This window comes from Otolemur garnettii, unplaced genomic scaffold (genome assembly GCF_000181295.1).
Source record: "Otolemur garnettii isolate 467f Iridium unplaced genomic scaffold, OtoGar3 scaffold00004, whole genome shotgun sequence".
In the NCBI taxonomy this organism is placed as follows: Eukaryota; Metazoa; Chordata; class Mammalia; order Primates; family Galagidae; genus Otolemur; species Otolemur garnettii.
Window position 1 is genome coordinate 43,639,424 of NW_003852399.1, and position 21,935 is coordinate 43,661,358.

Consider the following 21,935-nt stretch of genomic DNA (forward strand, 5'->3'; position numbering starts at 1 on the left):
AGCTTGCCGAACTTCTTTCTGGGCTCAGCTCCCCGTCTTTGACTTCATAGATTCTGATTCCAACCAGTTTTTCTTCCTTTGTTCAGGAGCCTCTGACCAGGGTTGCTACCAGTCGGCCATCTTCCCAGAATTCCTTAATCTAACTTTTAGCTGTAACTTTTTTCTCTGGAAGCCACCTCAACTCCTTGTTAACTTAAAACTGCTATCTATCCTGATACAGAAAACAACTGCGGTTTATTTCCTGCCTTTCTGTTTCTCTTTTATGCCTGCACAGGTGACACTATTACCCTGCTACTGGACTGAGCCTTTTATTATTATATAACATCTTTTTTTCTTTTTCTTTAGCCAAGTACAGGGAACCTTATTGATGATACATGACAAGGTGGGCCTCCCTAGGCCCCCCATGTTCTTCAGGGGATCTAATGTGGAAACTGTGTCAGGGGAGATTCTCAATGAATTGGGGGGATAGGTAGCCAGGGCACTCCAGCATCTGAGGACCTCTCTCTTTCTCTCATGCTCTGCCTGGGGCTGCTGGTCTGAGGGCTCTTACTCCTTGCAAGCCATGTGAACCATAAGATCCACCACCCTGTTGCTGTAGTCAAATTCATTGTCATACCAGGCAATGAGTTTGACAAAGTGGTCCTTGAGGGCACTGCCAGCCCCAGCATCAAAGGTGGAAGAATGGATGTCACTATTAAAGTTGTAGGAGATGACCTGATGCTTGGTGTAACTCAAGAAGCCCTTGAGGGGGGCCCTCCAATGCCTGCTTAAGCACCTTCTTGATATCATTGTATTTGGCTTCCTTCTCCAGATGGCAGGTCAGATCCACAACCAACATGTTGGCAGTGGGGACACAGAAGGTTAAGCCAGTGAGCTTCCCATTCAGCTCAGGGATGACCTTGACCACAGCCTTGGCAGCTCCAGTCAAGGCAGGGATGGTGTTCTGGAGAGCCCCATGTCCATCATACCACATCTTCCCAGAGGGCCCATCCACAGTCTTCTTGGTGGCAGTAATAGCATGGACTGTAGTCATGAGTCCATCCACAATGCCAAAGTTGTGATGGATGACCTTGGCCAAGGGGGCTAAGCAGTTGGTGGTACAGGAGGCATTGCTGACAATGCTGAGGCTGTTTTCATACTTCTCACAGTTCACACCCATGACAAACATGAGAGCATCAACACAAGGGGCAAAGGTGATAACCTTTTTGGCACCCCCCTATAAGTGAGCCCCAGACTTCTCCATGGTGGTGAAGACACCAGTGGACTCCACAATGTAGTCAGCACCTACCTTGCGCCATTTGATTTTCGTGGGATCTCACTCCTGGAAGATGATTATAGGATGTCCATTGATGACAAGCTTCCTGTTCTCAGCCTTGACTATGCCATGGAATTTGCCATGGGTGAAATCATACTGGAACTTGTAGATCATGTAGTTGAGGTCAATGAAGGGGTCACTGATGGTGACAATATCCACTTTGCCAGAGTTGCCTAGTATGACAATGAATTTGACTACAGCAACAGGGTGGTGGATCTTATGGTCCACATGGCTTGCAAGGAGTAAGAGCCCTCAGACCAGCAGCCCCAGGCAGAGCATGAGAGAAAGAGAGCTGCCAGAGTTGTCAGAGTGACCAGGCACCCAGTATGACCAAAGCCATTTATTCTGACCATCACTTTTGCCATGGTGCCTCAGGGATGCAGCAGGTGCTACACAGGAAGATGCAGCTGTCTGTCAAATGGGAGGACCAGAAAGCCTATAATATCTTCTTTGTTCCTAGTACCATTTTTGCTCTAAAGTCTATTTTATCTGATATTAATAAGCTACTTTAGCCCTTTTTTGGTTACCATTTGCATGGAATATCTCTTTTCATTCTTTTGCTTTAAATTTATTTGTATCTTGGAACTGGACACAACGATTCAGGCCTGTAATCCCAGTGCTTTGGGAGGCTAAGGCAGTTTGAGGCCAGGAGTTCAAGACCAACCCAGGCAATATAGCAAGACCCCTATCTCTACAAAAACAAAAATAAAATTATCCAGGCATGGTGATATGCATCTGTAGTCCTGGCTACTTGGGAGGCTTATGAAAGAAGATCACTTGAACCTAAGAATTCAAGATTACAGTGAACTATGATTACTCCTCTGCATTCTAGTCTGAGTAGCTAAATAAGACCCTGTCTCTAAAAATGATTAAAATTAAATTAAATTAAAATTAAAAACCTATTTGTATCTTTGAATCTAAAATAAATCTCTTGTAGACAACATATAGTTAGATCCTTTTTTTCACTCATTTTGTCAACCTCTGCCTTTTAATTGGAAAGTTTCATCTATTTAAACTTAATATAACTACCAATAAGGAAGGATGGCTGCCATTTTGCTATTTGTTTTCTATATTTTTTACATTCTTTTTTCCCTTAATTCCTCAATTATTGCCATTTTTATTTTAAGTAGATATTTTCTAGCATGCCATTTAAATTCCCTTGTCATTCTTTTTACCATAATTTTAAATTATTTTCCCAATGGTTGCTTTGGCAATTACAAGTGACCTCTTAATTTATAACAATTTAGCTTAGATTAATACCCACTTAATTTCAAGATATCTTATCTTTGCTCTTACCTAGTTCCATTCTGCCCCCAGATACTATGCTGTTATTGTTACCAATTATATTTTTATACCTGTTCACCCATCAACATAGATTTGTGAATATTGTTTTAATGAGGCTCAGTGCCTGTGGCTCAAGCGGCTAAGGCACCAGTCACATACACCTAAGGTGGTGGGTTTGAATCCAGCCTGGGCCGCCAAACAACAATGACGGCTGCAACCAAAAAAATAGGTGGGCATTGTGGTGGGTGCCTGTGGTCCCAGCTACTTGGGAAGCTGAGGCAGGAGACTTGCTTGAGCCCAGAAGTTGGAGGTTGCTATGAGCTGTGATGCCACAGCACTCTACTCAGGGGGACAGCTTGAGGCTCTGTCTCAAAAAAAAAAAATTGTTTTAACGAGATTATCTTTAAATCAGAATGGGGGAGAAGTTGTAAAAAATATACATTCATATTATCTATTTACTCGTCTAATTACTTTTACCAGAAAGCTTTAGTTTTCATATGGCTTTTAGTTATCATCTAGTGCCCTTTCATTTCATTTCACCCTGAATGACTTTCTTTAGCATTTGTTGAAGGTTAGGTCTGTTAGCAACAAACTCTCAGTTTTTATTTATCTGGGAATGTCAAGATTTGTCTTTATTTTTGGAGAATACTTTTGCCAGATATAGAAGGTTTACTTGACTTTTTTTTTTTTTTACTTTGAGTATTTTGAATATATACCATCTTGGTTCCATGGTTTTTGACAAGAAATTGGATATATTAATTTATTGAGGATTCCTTGTAGGAGATGAATTGTTTTTCACTTGCTATATTCAAGTTTCTCTGGCTTTTGATAGTGTGATCATGATGTATCTCTGTATGTGTCTTTTTGAGTTAATCCTACTTAGGAGTTGGTTGAGCTTCTTGGAAACATAGATAATATTTTTCATCAAATTTTAGTTTTCTGCCATTATTTTTTCAAATATCCTTCCTGTCCCTTTCCTTCTCTCTTCTCCTTTTGGAACTAGTATTATGTGTATGATGGTTTCCCATAGGTCTCTAAGGTATTTTTTGCTCTCCTCACTTTTTTTTTTTGTTTGTTCCCTGGACTGGATAATCTCAATTGATTGAGCTTCAGGTCATGGTTCTTTTACCAGCTCAAATCTACTATTGAGTTCTTGTAGTGACTTTTAAATTTTAGTTATAATTTTCAAGTCCAAAATTTTTATTTTGTTTTTTAAAATATAATTTTCTATCATTTTACTGATATTCTTTTTTTAAATTATTCTTTATTAAATCATAACTTTGTACATTGATGCCTTTATGGGGTTCAGGGTACTGCTTCAATATACAATGTGAAATGTTTACCTTGAACTAAGGAACACATCTATCTTTTTACTGATATTCTATTGGTAAGGCAATTATTCTGATACTTTTAGTTCTCTAGATATGGTTTTCTTTAGCTTTTAAATGTATTTCAAATAGCTCATTTAAAGTTTATTCTATTAAGTCTAACATCTGGGCCTTCTCAGGGACAGTTTCTATTGATCTTTCTGCCCCACCCCACCCATGTTTGGTTCATATTTGTTTTGTTTTTTGCATGTCTCAGAATATTTTTGTTGAAAACTGGACATTTTTAATATTATAATGTGGCAACTCTTTGAAATCAAATTCTCTCCTCTCCCCAGGGTTGATTGTTGTTATTGCTCATTTTAGTTATTTTTGTCTGTTTGTTTAATGGATTTTATGAACTGATTCTTTAAAATCCATTTTCTTTGTCACATGTGGCCATTGAAGTCTCTGTTCTGTTAGAACAGTAATTGAACAGAGATTTCCTTAAATGCCTCAACCCAAAAATCTTACCAAGTTTTTGCCTAGAGACTCTGTGTGTGTTGCAACCTGCTTTCAACACTCAGGAGGCAATTTACAATTCTGCCTTAGCCTTCACTTCCTTCTTGTGCAGAGCCTCAAGGTTAGCCAGAGGTCAGTGCTTATCAGGGCTTTCCTGAGCATGCATGGCATTCCAGATTCCTGGGAATACATGTGAACTTTTCAAAGATTTTATGGACATCTCATTGCCCAGCCTTTCCTTCCAAAAATCTCTGGTTTGTACCAACTATTATCTATCATCTCAGTCAGCAGCAGCTAAAAACAAGCCTGTAAATGCTTGTGACAAATGCCCACACCCCATCCCCTAGCTTTTGAACTAGGCCACTCCAAGTCAGATGAAATAAAGATAAGCCTTTTGAGATGATCTTCCATGGAGCCACCACATATGTTTTTAAAAAGAAAATACAATTCTTTTTAAATGAGTTCCATTCTGCCCTTTTCAGTACCAGGAATGCAGACTATTCTTTTCACAGTTACCTCCCCACCCTGAACTGAGGTGTTGGTGTGGGCCTGGGTTAAGGTAAAATACTACATGCCTCGCTGTTTTTACTGAGATTTGGTATTTTCTTCGAATAAACACTCCCTAGTGTCTGTGAGCCTTTAGTTAATTCTCAGAGTTCTAAAAAATTGATCCTGATAATAGTTGCCAGTTTTTTTCTTTGCTTTATGGAGGGGCAGAATATTGGATAACTTACTCCACCATTTTCACTCACATCACTCCTCTCAATATTTTTTTCTATTATTTCTTGATCAACAATTTTGTAATACATATATGTTTCCCTTGGAAAAGCAGGAAAATACAATCTTTCCCTTAGGATGTATGGATGACTAAATATTTTTTAAATTATGGACAGTCTTTAAAATTTTCTAACAGTTGGTGAGCAATGCCACATTTATAACCTCCCCAATGCCCTGGTCAGGCAAGCCTTTTGGTAGCACAGGACCTCAGAAAACTCCTGCTCTCTGACCATAGTTGGCATGGCAGCTAAAACCAGTTCCCTAGTAGCTAGGTAGGCTCAGCCTGCTGTTGCACCTTTTTTTCTCATAGCACTTCTCCCCTCACTGGACTAGATATTGGGTTGAAGGACAAAGCTCTGGAATCTGGGGTCCTAGTGGACTCTGTGAAAGGCGTGCAGCAGCCTCAGCTTCAGAGACTTCTCTGGTATCAAAGATAGGGCCTGTGCCTCCTGACCACTGCCCAAGGCAAGTTGTCAGGGGCCAGGTGGCTATGGAGGTAGTGCTGGCAGTCTGCCAATCCCACTCACGCATCAGGACCAGAAGCAAAGTAGATACAAAACAGGTACAAAAATGAACATACAGACAGCACAAATGCCCATCATTTGATGACTGAATAAACAAAATGTCATATCCTATATTGTTTGGCTATAAAAAAGAATAATGTTCTGATACATGCTACGGTGCTACATAAAAACATTATGGTAGGTGAAAGAAACCAGGTATAGAAAACCATGTTATGGGACTCCATTTATATGAAATGTCCAAAATAGGCACATATAGCGACAGATTGGAGGTTGTCTTGGTTTCAGGGGATGGAGGTGGGAATGAGGAGAGATTGCAAATGGGTTCAGGGTTATTTGAGGGGAGAGTAGTGAAAATATATAAGGATTATGGTGATGATTGTACGACTCTGTGAATATACTTTAAAAAATACGAAATTACAGAGTTTAAATGAGCGTATTTTATGTTGTTTGTATTATATATCAATAAAGCTCTTAAAAATTAGGACTACACAGGGATCCCCAGGCTTAAGCAGGATTCCTGGCTCTAGACACAGTGAGAGCTGCTGAGGCTTTTCCTTTCTCTGGGGGAGTGTGCTCAGCTGAGGAAGGAGCCCCTACAAATGGGGATTCCTAAGCTTAAGTAACATTAGTTACTTGGAAATATGCTTTGGGATATATGCCAACCCTTTTTATATTCTTTGGTTGTTTATTTCAGGGTGCCAAGATATTTTTTTTTAATGATGCTGACAGATACATATCAGTCAAATGAACATTCCTATCTTCACTAGGAGAGAACCTGCCCACAGGTGAAGGTCAAGGAAGATAGGTGGAAGGTGCCCAGGGAGAGGAAAGAATGACATTTAAAATGTGTATTGATATTTGAACAAAAATGTATTGATATATGAGCTCCTCAATTTAAAGGAATTGAAATCAACCAAAGATTTCTTTTCTTTTCTTTTTTTCCCCTTTCACCAATCTCCTAAGACTTACAATAGCACTGGGGTCAGCAGGCAGAAAATCACTAGTTAGCCTCAAAAGCAGTCGATGTGACGGGTAGACCTTTGTAATCACTTCTAAGAGACACTTCGGCTCATGGAATTCCACCCAATCCCACCGTGTAGCTCAGAAATCCAGTTTGAACTTGCACAGTGGGCTTTCCTAATGTCTCTGTCATCGTTTCCAGAACGGCACCGTACCTTTCATTAAACAACTTTGCTTTGGTTAACTTTTGGTTGAGTCATGGAAACCGACAGGACTAGAATATTCTGACAATTTTGGTGCAGTCATATCTTGCACTGGGGAGCATAGTCAGTCTTTTCCGAATTATCACTGTTGTTTATGAAAAGATTCTCCTTCACGTGTGCCTGTAGTAAGGCATGAAAAGGCCTGTTATCATTAAGGGGTTTACCTCCCGGAAAAATACTGTGCTGTGGCCAAACCTGCTGGCTAATCCTTGAATCTGCTACTTCATCCTGGACATGCAGTTGTACTCCATTTCCCAGTACGACTTACAGTCAGGGAGAAATCATTTGACTGAGGCCAATAGAATAGTGGGCATAATGTGCATCATCTCTGGGTCTACTTTCCTCCCAAGATCCACTCTGCTCTTTTCCCTTTGCAGCTGACTGCCATGGAAATGACTTGCAGGACAATCTGAAGGACAAGGGGCTGAGTTTCTGCATCACCAGCAGAAGAATGCTCACACTGGACTGTTAAAACAATGCAACTTTTATTGCGTTTGTCACTGATGTTTGGAGGTGTCTCTGGATCTCAGAAAGTACTAACTAGTACAAATGTACTTTAAATGAGTCTAACCATACTAAAATCCCATGCTGTATAATGAATTATCCCAACTCAGTGATTTCAAACAATACATATTTATTATCCCACATTTTCTATGGATCTGGAATTCAGACTTAGCTTACCTGGATGTCTCTGGTTCACAAAAGGCAATCAAGGTGTCGGCCAGGGCTTCAGTCATCTCAGTCCAGCCTAGGGCAGAATCCACTTCCCAGCTCACTCTAATGGCTGATGGCAGCATTTCGTTCTTTGACAGCTGTTGGTCTGAGGGCTTTGGGCTCTTGCTGGCTGAAGATATCAGTTCCTTGCCTGTCCATTGGGCAGCTGACTACATGGCATCTGGCTTCCCATGAGTGAGAGCAAACAAGTGATAGAGCCAAACAGGATGCTCAAGATAGAGCCAGATTTTATAACAAAATCCTGGACATGACATCCCATTACTTTGGCCATATTTTATTGTTAGAAGACCAGACCTATCTAGCCCATGCTCAAAGGGAAGAGATCCCACTTGGGGGCATGAATATGAGGAATGAGGCTGCCTGCCACAGTAACTTTATGCAATTTTTTTTAATTCCTGAAGATGTGTTAACACATTGAACTCTTAAAATGATCTGAAGCTGTATTGTCCAATACGGGAGCCATTAATCACATATGGCTATTAAAATTAAATAAAATTAAAAATTCAATTTCTCATGCCAGCCACATTTCAAGTGCTCAGTTACCACATCTGTCCAGTGGCTCCCATACACCTCGTGTAGATACAGAAAGTTTCCATCATTGCAGAAAGTTTCCTTGCAAGATGAAAACAAATAAAAAATCCTCTCTTTAAAAAGATGGCTTTTTTCCAGAATTGTAAAGCAACCAGCATATTTTCTGAGGCACTAAGATTCTCTTTTCTACATCATTGCCACCTATATCGTTTCTCTGTTTCCTTCCGGGAACTCAGTTTCTTGTAACTAGATTCCTCCCTTTCCTAATACATAAGCTCAAGAAAGAAAGAAACCAATTCACACCACAGTGTAAATGACTATCTTTACTCTCCCCGTTTCTTCAAAAGCATTTTCATTTTAACAAAGCTAAATCTGAAAAAATCCATTTTTAATTGTGGCACTTGAGGTATCAGCTCCACTGATTGAGATTCCCCCCCCCCCCCCGGGGCGGGGGATTTCAAGCCTTCCCATTGCTTGGAAATGTGAAGAATCCTTTCTGAAATGAGAATACTCACTCCTAATCTATCTTGTTTTTGAATTCTGGTTTCACATACATTTTTCTGGAGGTGTTCTAATTTAGCATCATATGTGTAAAAAATCAAACAAATAATAGAGCAGAAACTGTCTCTTTGTACGTATTTATAACCAGGGACTCCAACGTCAGGTAAACTGCATTATGACACTTAATACCTAGCTTTTCCTCCTGAATAAATGAATCCATCATTTAACTCGTTTCAGCCAGAAAGGCAGCCTTTCAGTCACAGAGGGAAAACAGAAGTTCTTTGACAGAGGAGACAAAAAGCGCTGGAAACGACTCAGTTGGTTACCAACAATGTGCGTTTCCACCTGAGCTAACAGGCCCCTGATTAGATCCCGGTGCATAATATTAACCTCCGCGACTCGAGCGGGGTCGTTGCTGGTACAAACATAATTTGCCGCATTGTCTCCATGTGATCATTTGGAAGCGGAGGGAGCTGTCTCTAATGACAGGTCACAGACATTTGCGACGCAGGCTCCTTTATGCCTGCTCGGCCGGGCTGGGCGCTGGCAGCCTTGCCACTCAGGCGCTTGTTTTTGTTATGGAACAAAAGCCTCACTCCCAGCTGTGGCGCCAAAATCTAGCTCGCACTGTACAAGTAACTGACAGCTCCAAAGCTAGGCGAAGGGGAGGCCAGGATCAGCTCCTCCAATAGCAGCCGCCTGTGTCTGCAGACCGGCGTGTTTACAGGCAGCCCGCTGCCGGCGGGAAGGAGGCGAAGGGGAAAACCAGGACGTGGAGTCTGCGCGGAGTGGGCGTGCGCCGCGGCGGAAAAGGGAAAGTGTGCGAGGCCCTCTGCAACTGGGGAATCCACCTTGTAACCTGGAGCTTGCCGCTGAGACGTTGTGAATTTATTTGGCTCCCCCCTTCAGCCTGCAAGAAATTCCCCAGGCAAGTTCTTCATGGCTTCATGTGTGTGTCTCTGTGATTATAGGGCATGAAGTAGCAGAGAATGTGTCCCCTTCCCTCGGGGAACTGACAGGTAACCGTTTAAATCCTCAGTCCCCTGCCAGGTGCTCTGAAGTAGCACAAAGGTGAGAGAGACTCAAGGAAGAAAAGGCTTAAATGTTAGAGAGGTTGATTGCTTCCTGCACACCTTCAAAGCAAAAAGTCATTACCACCATCATTAAAGAGGTTTGTTAAACTTGAATTGTATATGCTGCTGTGGTGTATTCAACCATGTTTTAAGTAAAAAGAACTTGTCCTGCGCCTTGAGTAGCTAATAGATTAACATAGCAAGGAAAGTTCCCAGGGTGTACTTTGCAAAATGAATATGCAAAATTCGTATCTGTTACCCAGGAGGCGAAGTAAAAAGGTTCCTTCCTGGTCAGTGGCTGCTAAGAGCATCTAGCTTTGGGAGAAAATTATTAATAAATGACTTTGAGGTTGTGGTTTCTGAGCTTGAGGCAGTAGAGCTTGGAGTTTAAGCGGTAGCTTCAGGGTGCACACACCTGAGTGCCTTTGCTGGTTCTGCCAGGTTGGTTGTGTGATTTTGGACAAGACAGCCAACTTCCCTGGGCCTCTGCTTTCTCAGCAATAAAATGGAGATAATACATCCAGATTTGCTGTAAAGATCCCATAAGATCATTGATGTAAAGTGCCTGACACTTAAGGAGTACACAATAAACAAATATGGTTTTTTAATGCCAGTATCTGATGGAGAATTTTCTGGAAATTCTCCAGTAGAGTGATAGGCCACATTCTTCTTCCTAAAGAGAGAAGCATTTAGGACAAGTTACCTGTCCTAGCACATGGTGAGCACTCAGCGTTGATGCTGCTGCTGCTGCTGAGCTTTGTCAGTTACCAGATATGTTCCTGGATCTTGGTGTGCCTTGGTTTTCTCACCTGTAAAATGGATATATAATAATCACAGTACCTACCCCACAGGACATTGAGAAAATCAAATGAAATAGCTCATGTAAAGAATCTGGCACCTGGCAGATAATAAGTAATAACTAAATAAGTGCCAGCTATCATTATTATTATTATTATTGCTTTCAGCATCTGATGGATTTTAAAGTTATGGTTTGGTGTTAGACTACATTCCCCTCACAATATAACCCAAGGACAGGAAGAGAAAGCAGTTTTCCTTATGAACATGCCCAATCTTCCCTTCTATGTCTCTCTTCTTCTCTTTAGATTTTTTTGTGCCTCTCCTTTGGGTTCCTAAGGTCCTTTCTCTGCCACCCACAATTCTGCATTCTTTTTTTTTTTTTTTTTTTGAGACAGAGTCTCACTTTGCCTCTCTGGGTAGAGTGCGATGGTATCATAGCTCTCAGCAACCTCAAACTCTTGGGCTCATGCCATCCTCTTGCCTCAGCCTCCCCAATAGCTGGGGCCCACCACAGCACTTGGGTATTTTTAGAGATGGTGTCTCACTGTTGCTCATTCTGTCTCCAACTCCTGAGCTCAAGCAATCCACCTGCCTCAACCTCCCAGAGTGCTAGGATTACAGGCGTGAGCCACCACACATGGCTCTGTATGTGTGTATGTATATTTATTTCTGTGTAATTGTATCACACATATTGATTCACCTAATCATCACCAAAGTTAAGAAACAGAACAAGATACAAGGTCTTTGATCTGACATACTTTTTACCCCAGACATTTACTGGACACACTCCTTACTATTTTCCTATAAAACTTTCTCCTGAGTTCAAAGACTTGCCAAGAGCCTGCTTAATTATCACAAATAAATTCTGACTAAAGTATTGCTGGACAGTGACATTGAATGGGTCACACCCTCAAGATAATTATATTCTCACAGAAAACTTTAGTGATTTTACTCTCCGGCAGTATTTTTCAACCTTTTGAAAATCTCCTGGCATACTTGAACCTATAGTTAAACTTGTATGGCACACTTAAGTTATGTTGATTTTAAAAAAGAATTAGAAAAGAATATATTAACTGTGCTTTGAACTTCTTTCAAAAATAATTTAATTAATGATCTTTAAAACTTTTCAGGGCACAGCTAAGATCCTCACACTGGTTGGAAATCACTGCTCTAGAAAGAATTTCGGGGAGGCAGCTAAAGGAAAATGGGGCTCAGAATTTTCACTGAACTTTAAATGTGTATGAAAAGATTTGAGTGGTAGGGAAGAAGCCTGAAAGGGCTCCAAGCTGATTCATCTAAGTGGATAAAACACACACCTTTAAATGGGAAACATTTTAGAAACTTCTTCCCTTAACCCAACCATAGTCCATTGGAATAAATAAGAAATCTCTTCTGCAGCTCTAGAACTGGACTTCATCCCTACCCCCTTTGAATAGTACAGCACAGAAGGTAAACATTGACTGCCCAGGCTTGCAATTGCCATGGCAGAGCTGTTTCATTGTCTGGGGTGAACCACAGCTTCCCAGTGCTGACAATCCTGACATACTCTACAAGGTGCAGAAAGTACTGGCTTACAGCCTGACAAGGGATAAGGATGAAAAGCGTTCCCTTTACAAATTTTGACATAATCAGAATGCATAATGTTCCACAGACAATTTCCCCCGACAGACTTTCAGAGCCTGATACCCACAGCGCAGCCCTGGAAGTGGGGGAAAGCCTTGATTCTCAAATGCTACATATCACAAGATGTCCTTCTAGCCAGGAGCTGAACTGAGGCACCAGTTCTGCAGCTTTCTGTGATGCTACAGCAATTGAAAAGAGGATATAGGGACTGAGAAAAGAAAATATGAAGTAGTTGTGTTGCAGGGAGGGGATGTTTGACTCTTTTGTTCCAAAAATGTGCTTCCCTGACCAGGACCAGCAATACCTTGCAACTTGTTAGGGTGCAAATTTTCCAACCGCACCCCCCATCTTTTAAATCAGAAACTTTGGGTGTATGTACTGTTAATCTGTGTTTTAACAAACCCTCCAGGTGGTTCTGAGGCATGGTGAAATTTGAGAACCATTAAATCTTCTAACAAAAAGATAAGTTTGTTTGGCCCACTAGAATGGTTAATCATTCACATAGACTATAGAGGAACTGTTCTTATAGGGAACGGTCAAGTATTACTTTAAAAATGTTTGGGCACCTACAAATGCCAGACACTATTTTAGGGATGAGGAATTAACAGGATAGATAATATCTCAACTTCTAGCTGCTAGTAACAAGCGCTCAAAAGAAAAAAAGAAAGTATCAATCATGGAGTACAATTTTAGCAGGCTGGTGAGGAAAGGCCTCTTTAAGGACATATTTGAGCAGACCCCTGAGCAAAGCTCAGGAGTCAGCAGGTCATAGTAAAACCTGGAGAAAGAGTGTTCTAGCAGAGGGAAGGGAAATGCAACAGCCTGACATGAACATGAGTTTGGTGTGATCCAGGCAGATTGAGAAGGTAGTGTAGATAGAGAGGAAGGAAAGGAGAGAAGCTTAGTGAGACGTGGGATGGGGCTAGATTATCTGGCATCGCCTAGGCCTCAGAAGAAGATTTAGATTTCCTTATAGTGTGATGGGTTACTGTTGGAAGCTCTTGGACAGGGGAGGGGCATGCTTTGTTTTATGTATATTTATGACAGTTTAGTTGCTGCTTAGAGGTTTCCTGTGGGAGGACAGAAGTGAAACAATAAGACTAGTTAGGATGATAGCATGGTAGTCCAAGTTAGAGATGATGGTTAGAGATGAATAGGGTAGTGGTGGAGGTGGTAAGATTGGTTAGATTTAGGATATATTTTGAAAATGTGGGAGAAAAAGGAATCAAGAAAGATTCTAAGTCTTTATCTTAAACTGATAGATGAATTGTGCCATTTAGTAAAATGAGCAAAACTGGGGAGGGGGGGAAGTTTGAGGTAAAAACCAAAAATTTTGTTTTGGTCATGTTGAGATGTTTATTAGATGTTAAAGTGTTGAGTAGGCGATCAAATATGTGAGTCTGCTACTCTATAGGTAGACCAAACTGAACTTTATTACCATATAGTGTGTGTAACTAAGTTGAAAAATAAGAAGACACATCCCTGAGCCAATGACTCTGCCTTTTGGCTCCCTGCCCAGGCTCCTGCAACCTGAGGCTGGGGGTCAGTGGCTCTGCCCTCTGGTTCCCCACCTGGCTCTTGCACATGAGACTGGGGGTCAGCGGCTCTGCCCTCAGGTTCCCTGCCAGGCTCCTGTGACCCTTGTGGCAATGCCCTCCAGCTCCCTGCTGGCTCCTACAACCTGCACACAGCAGTACCCCAGACCAGCAGCAGTACCCTTGACAGTGGTTATGCTGTCCCTGACAATGGTGGCAGCTCCACGGTCCCTCCCACTAGGGTCAAACTGAGCTACCAATGGACGCCTGCTGCCCAGTTACTGAAGACTTTTTGAACTGACCCACCTGATCAGTGTTTGTGTTGACCGGGACAATTGGTTGGGAACTGTTGACCTGAGCCGATCACACCGGAACCCACCAAGGTTATACCCTGGTTGTGTTCTTGTAGAAGTGTGGGATTCTCCCCTTCCAGTTGTAGCGTGTGGGGTGGCAGGGTGTCTTAGTTGCTTATATATCTCCACAGCTGAGATTTCAGCCCAAAGCTACTGATTCACTAGGATTGGACAGAGACTAGCTGAATACCCATCAGCGCCATTTAGCCCCACCACACCAAGCAGGTGCCCAGAGTTTCAGGCAGTAGTTCTGAAAGGGACCTTTGTAAAGCTCTAAGGGAAAAGCCACAATCACCACTCCCAGTTCTTTGGTAAAGGGCTGTTTAATTACAACTCCAGGAGCCCTCAATTCAATTTCACCTTGCCAGCTTATCTAGCCAAACAGTGAAAAATGATCATGGGGGAGAATCAGCAGAAAAACTCTGGCAACATGAATAATCAGAGTAGATTAACTCCCCCAAGGAATGACAAAGGAGAGACAACAGAAGATCCCATTCATAAACAAATGGCTGAGATGTCAGAAATCAAATTCAGAACTTGGATTCTAAATAAGATTAATAGAATGGAGGTAAAGATAGAATTATAAATTCAAGGAGCAATTCAAAAGTTGTCTCAATGAATTCAAAGACAAAATCACCAAAGATTTTGACACATTGAGGCAAGAACTTCCAGCCCTCAAAGATCTAAGAAATACAATAGAATCCCTCAGTAACAGAATGGAGCGGGCAGAAGAACTGATCTCTGACATTGAAGACAAAGCTTTTGAACACTCCCAAATGCTCAAAGAGGGAGAGAAGTGGAGAGCAAAAACAGATCATTCTCTGAAAGAATTGTGGGATCACTCCAAAAGAACAAACATTCACCTCATAGGATCCCTGAAGGAGAAGAGGATGATCCTAAAGGCACAGATACTCTACTTCAAGAGATAATTGAGGAGAACTTTTCAAGCATGGCAAGAGATACTGAAATTCAGATAGCAGACAGTTTCAGAACCCCAGCATGACTCAAGCCAAATAAAGCATCTTCGAGACACATTGTAATTAATTTCACCAAAGTTAATATGAAGGAGAAAATCTTGCAAGTACCCAGACATAAGAAAATCATAACCTGCAAGGAGAAGAACATTAGAATGACTGCAGATCTTCTGCTGAAACTTTTCAAGCCAGAAGAGGATGGTCATCGACCTTAAATCTCTTAAAACAAAACAACTTTCAACCCAGGATCTTGTATCCAGCTAAATTGAGCTTCATTTATGATGGAGAAATTAAATATTTTAATCACATACACACATTGAAGAAATTTGCCATACCAAACCACCTAAGTAAGTAAACTCACTCTGAAATTCTTGACCAAAACCCAATTTCTACAGTGGTGAAAAGATTCAAAATGTCCAATGGACTTTCAAAAACTCAACACCCAAAATACTACCAGGCTTATCAATACTCTCAATTAATGTGAACAGCTTAAACTGTCCTCTTAAGAGGCCCGGGTTAGCTGACTGGATACAAAAACTCAGGCCAGATATCTGCTGCATACAAGAATCTCATCTTACCTTAAAGAATAAATATAGACCCAGAGTGAAGGGATGAGCATCTGTAATCCAGGCAAACTGAAATCAGAAAAAAGCTGGAGTGGCAATTTTATTTGTAGATACACTAGGCTAGGATGGTCACTTCATATTTGTTAAGGGAAACACTCAACATGATGAGATGTAAATTATTAACATTTATGCACCCAACCAGAATGCTCCTCCATTTATAAGTGAAACCCTAATAGACACGAGCAATTTAATATCTTCCAGCACCATAATAGTTGGACATTTTAACAACCCTTTGGCAGTGTTGGATAGATCCTCCAATAAGAAACTAAACAAAGAAATTTTGGACTTTACTTCACCATACAAAATTGAATTTAACAGACATCTATAGAATATTTCATCCTAACAAAACTGAATACACATTCTTCTTATCAGCCCATGGAACATCCTCCAAATTTGATCACATCTTAGGTCACAAGTCTAACCTCAGCAAATTTAAAAGTATAGAAATTATTCCTTGTATTTTCTTGGATCATTACACAATAAAAGTTGAACTCACCAATGATGGGTATCTGCATATTCATACAGAGACATGAAAACTAAATAACCTTATGCTGAATGATAGCTGGTCATTGATGAGATTTAAAAGAAAATCGCCAAATTTTTGGAATAAAACAATAATGAATTATCAGAACCTGTGGGATACTGCAGAACAAAACAATAATGAATTATCAGAACCTGTGGGATACTGCAGAACAACAATGAATTATCAGAACCTGTGGGATACTGCAAAGGCTGTCCTAAGAGGGAAATTTATAGTGTTGTAAATCTTCCTCAAGAGAACAGAAAGAGAAGAAGTCAATAGCATAATGGGACATTTAAGCAACTGGAAAAGGAAGAGCATTCCAGCCCCAAACCCAGCAGAAAAAAATAAATAACTAAAATTAGAGCATAATTAAATGAAATTGAAAACAAAAGAATTGGCTCAGCACCTGTGGCTCAAGTGGCTAAGGCGCCAGCCACATACACCTAAGGTGGTGGGTTTGAATCCAGCCCAGACCCGCCAAACAACAATGACGCTGCAACCAAAAAATAGCCGGGCATTGTAGCGGGCACCTGTGGTCCCAGCTATGTGGGAGGCTGAGATAGTAGACTAGCTTGAGCCCAGGAGTTGGAGGTTGCTGTGAGCTCTGATGCCACAGCACTCTACCCAGGGGGACAGCTTGACACTCTGTCTCAAAAAAAAGAAAGAAAGAAAGAAAGAAAGAAAGAAAGAAAGAAAGAAAGAGAGAGAGAAAACAAAAGAATTATTCAAAAGATAAATGAATCAAAAAGTTTGTTTTTTGAAAAATTCAACAAAATTGATAAAACTTTGGCCAACCTAACCAAAAATAGAAAATTAAACTCCATAGTATCATCAATCAGAAATGACAAAGGCAAAACAACAACAAACACCTCAGAAATTCAAAAAAATCCTTAATGGATACTACAAAAAACTTTATTCTCAGAAATATGAAAATCTGAAAGAAATTGACCAATACTTGGAAGCATGCCAACTTCTTAGACTTCATCAGAAAGAATTGGAAATGCTGAACAGACCTATATCAAGTACTGAAATAGAATCAACTGTACAATATCTCCCAAAAAAGAAGAATCTGGGACCAGATGGCTTTACATCAGAATTCTACCAAACCCTTAGAGAGGAACTAGTACCTATATTACTTAACCTTTTCCAAAACATCAAAAAAGAAGGAATACTTCCCAACACATTCTGTAAAGCAAATATTATCACCCTCATCCTCAAATCAGGAAAAGACCCAACAATAAAAGAAAACTATAGACCAATATCTTTAATGAACATAGATGCAAAAATATTCAATAAGATCCTAGCAAATAGAATCCAGCAACAAATCAAACGAATTGCATACCATGACCAAGTGGGTTTTATCCCAGGGTCTCAAGGTTGGTTCAATATATGTAAATCTATAAATATAATACATCACATAAACAAACTAAAAAACATATGATTCTTTCAATAGATGGAGAAAAAGCTTTTGACAATATCCAGCATCCTTTCATGATCAGAACACTTAAGAAAATAGGTATAAAAGAGACTTTTCTTAAACTGATAGAGGTCATTTCAGCAAACCCACAGCCAATATTATACTGAATGGAGTAAAATTGAAAACATTTCCACTCAGATCAGGAACCAGGCAAGGTTGCCCATTGTCTCCACTGCTTTTTAACATTGTAATGGAAGTCTTAGCCATCACAATCAGGCAAGAGAAGGCAATCAAGGGTATACAAATAGAGTCAGAGGAGATCAAACTTTCACTCTTCGTGGATAATATGGTTTTATACCTGGAAACCCCCAGGGACTCAACCACAAAACTCTTAGAAGTGATCAAGGAATCCAGTAGCATCTTGGAATACAAAATCAATACTCACAAATCAGTAGCTTTTATATATACCAATAATAGTCAAGCTGAAAAAACAGTCAAGGACTCTATCCCCTTTACAGTTGTGCCAAAGAAGAGGAAATATTTGGGAATTTACCTAACAAAGGATGTGAAAGATCTCTATAAAGAGAATTATGAAACTCTGAGAAAAGAAATAGCTGAAGATGTTAACAAATGGAAAAACATACCATGTTCAAGGGTAGGAAGAATCAACTAGCATATGTTAAAATGTCCATATTACTCAAAGCAATTTACAAATTTAATGCAATAGCATCACCATCATACTTTAAAGATCTGGAAAAAATAGTACTTCATTTTATATGGAACCAGAAAAAAACTCAAATAACCAAGACATTACTCAGAAATAAAAACAAATCAGGAGGAATTCACACTACCAGACTTCAAACTATGTTACGAATCTATAGTGATCAAAACAGCATGGTACTGGCACAAAAATAGAGATGTAGATGTATGGAACAGAATTGAGAACCAAGAGATAAACCCAGACGCTTATCGTCATTTGATTTTTGCTAATCCTATCAAAATATAAATTGGGGGAAAGATTCCCTATTTAAAAAATAGTGATGGGAGAATTGGCTGGCAACTTGTAGAAGACTGAAATTGAACCCACACCTTTTACCATTAACAAAAATTCACTCTCAGGCAGTCCCTGTGGCTCAAGGAGTGGGGTGCTAGCCCCATATGCCAGAGGTGGTAGGTTCAGACCCAGCCCTGGCCAAAAACTGCAAAAGGAAAAAGAAATTCACTCTCCCTGGATAAAAGATTTAAACTTAAGACATGAAACTATAGAGATTCTTGGAGAGAGTGCAGGAGAAATACTTGAAGAAATTGGCCTGGGAGAATACTTTATGAGGAGGACACCCCTCCTCCGAAACAATTGAAGCAACACCAGAAATAAATTATTGGGATCTGATCAAACTAAAAATCTTGTGCACATCCAAGAACACAGTAAGTAAAGCAAGCAGACAGCCCTTAGAATGGGAGAGGATATTTGCAGGTTATGCTTCTGACAAAGGTTTGATAACCAGAATCCACAGAGAACTCAAACTTATTAATAAGAAAAGAACAAGTAATCCCATTTCATTGTGGGCAAGGGACTTGAATAGAAGCTTCTCTGAAGATGATAGGTGCATGGCCTATAGACACATGAAAAAATGCTCATCATCGGGGAGGTGCCTGTGGCTCAAAAGGGTAGGACGCCAGCCCTATATGCTGGAGGTGGCAGGTTCAAACCTAGCCCCAGCCAAAAAAAAAAAAAAAAAAATGCTCGTCACCTTTAATCATCAGAGAAATGCAAATCAAAACCACTTTGAGATATCATCTACTCCAGTAAGAATGGCTCACATAACAAAATCCAAAAACTATAGATGTTGGCATGGATGTGAAGAAAAAGGAACACTTCTGCACTGCTGGTGGGAGTGCAAGCTAATATGTCCCTTTTGGAAAGAAATATGGAGAACACTCAGGGATCTAAAAGTAGACCTGCCATTTGATCCTGCAATTCCTCTACTAGGTGTATATCCAAAAGATCAAAAATCACTTTATAACAAAGATATTTGCACCAGATTATTCATTGCAGCTCAATTCATAATAGCCAAGTCATGGAAGAAGTCCAAGTGCCTATCAAGCCATGAATGGATTTATAAATTATGGTATATGTATAGCATGGAATACTATACAGCCTTTAAAAAGATGGAGACTTTACCTCTTTTACATTTACATGGATGGGGCTGGAACATATCCTACTTAGTAAAGTATCTCAAGAATGGAAGAAAAAATATCCAAAGTACTCAGTACTCAAATTACGACCCCAATTTACAATCACACTTTCATATGAAGAATAGATCACAACTATGGCCAAGATGAAGGAGGGAAGAGCGAGGATGGAAGGGGAGGGGGGAGGTCATATTCAGGGAGGGTGAATGGTGGGATCTCACCTATGTTACATAATGCAAGGGTACATGTTGGATCTATTAGTATAGAGTATAAATGTCTAAACACGATAATTAAGTAAACATGATGAGGTATATATTAACCAGTGTGATGTAAGTGTTCCTAATTCTATATGAAATCAGCACATTGTACCCCATAAATACACTAATGTATACATGATCTATGTGTTTATGATTTAATAGAAGAAAAAGACACATCCATTAAATGAATTACAGGCAAATATTTAAAGTAAGCATTTTATAAAACAATAATGTAAGTGAAGTTTGCTTTTAGGCATTCACACACTCCTTGAATTTTTATTTAGATCTCTTATATCAGGTCTTTCCCATCACTCGAATCACTTTTCCAATCTTTTAACAGTTCTCCAAACCATATCATACTCACTTCTAAATGAGCTGTTTGACATGCAGCACTTTTTTTTATCTGAGTATGATACTGTGGATACTTTATTCCAACCACAAGAAACCCATTTTCTGCTTGTGATCACCACACCAACTCACATACCATGTTGTTTTGTGAGGTGATGTATAGAAATCTACACTAGCAACATCTTGCACTGTTGATCTCAGAAAAATAGCCAAATATAAGTTGAATTTCTTTGACTCCTGGTTTTACTAATTGCATTAAGTGACTTCTATAAATATCTCAAACTAACAATGACAGATTGCTTCAGGCTCATATGCATCCTTCAAACAATACTTTATTGTACAAAATTAAGTCTTTGAATGGGCACTCTTATAAAATGAGAGATGTCGTAAGACCCAAATATACCACATTTACCTCTTTCTTGAGGATGTTAGGAGATAATGACATCACGTCTTGTAGCATAAATGTGTGAGATTAAATTTAATTAGAATACCCTGGTTCTGGGGACTCATGCCCATCTTTTGCAGTGGGGGAAGGGCTGAAGTACTTGGGGAAGAATTTTCAGATACTCATTCTAGTGTATTCTGACATGAGTTCACCATGATTGCAGATAGATTACATAACCCAGGAGTGCATAGAGAGAGAGAGGGCCAGTATTGCTACCCGGGTGCACCTTAGGGTACGTTTAGGTGCATTGGGTCTAGTGGAAAAATAAGGACATCAAATGTTTCCAACCTGAGTATTCACATTTCTCTGTACCATCGAAATCATAGATTCTTGGTTGAAAGGAAGAGTAATCTGACAATAGAGGAGTTTCTTTATAGACCACCTAACAGGAACTTGGCTTCCTTCTCTTAGGGCTGTTGATTCCCATGTGCTGTGCAGTGATGTCAAGGCTGCTGCCACTGCTTGTGCACCTGTGTCTTCTGTTAGACTGGGAGCTCCTGAGCAAAGGGACTGAGTAATAATCTTGTCCTTTGGGGGCTCACCAAAGGTCTTGGGACACACAGTAGACCCTTGATAACCTTAGTTGCAGAACTAGCTTTTAGGGCTGCATTTTGTTTTGTTGTGTTGTATTTTTAAATTTTGATCTCAAGTATAGCCCATAGGAGGAGATAGCAGGCATTGCCAACTATCTGGTGCCATTTCAGCATCATTAGGCAGACTTCTCAGTCTCTAAATGTGCTATATCTCCTGCCACCAGAATTGAATCTGAAATTGCTTGATTAAAAGTTACCCTCTCATTTAGGTCCTCAAAAATCCCCTGGCTAGCTACACACATCCCTGGGGAGAATAAGTCACCAAGTTCAATGCTTCATAACTTAATATGCATAGGAACCACCCGGGGATCTTGTTAAAGGCCAAATTCTTACAGGAGGAGAGGGCTGAGATTCTGCATTTCTAATAAGCTTCCAATTGATACTGATGCTGCTTAATTGCAGACCACACTTTGGGTATCAATGGTCTGGCAGTTGTTCTCAAATTTAGCATTCATAGAATC

General features: G+C 40.1%; 1 pseudogene; it reads right to left on the reverse strand.

Moving 5' to 3' along the window:
• Positions 1-546: 546 nt before the first annotated feature.
• LOC100942243 lies at positions 547-1,444 on the reverse strand (annotated as a pseudogene).
• Positions 1,445-21,935: the final 20,491 nt, after the last annotated feature.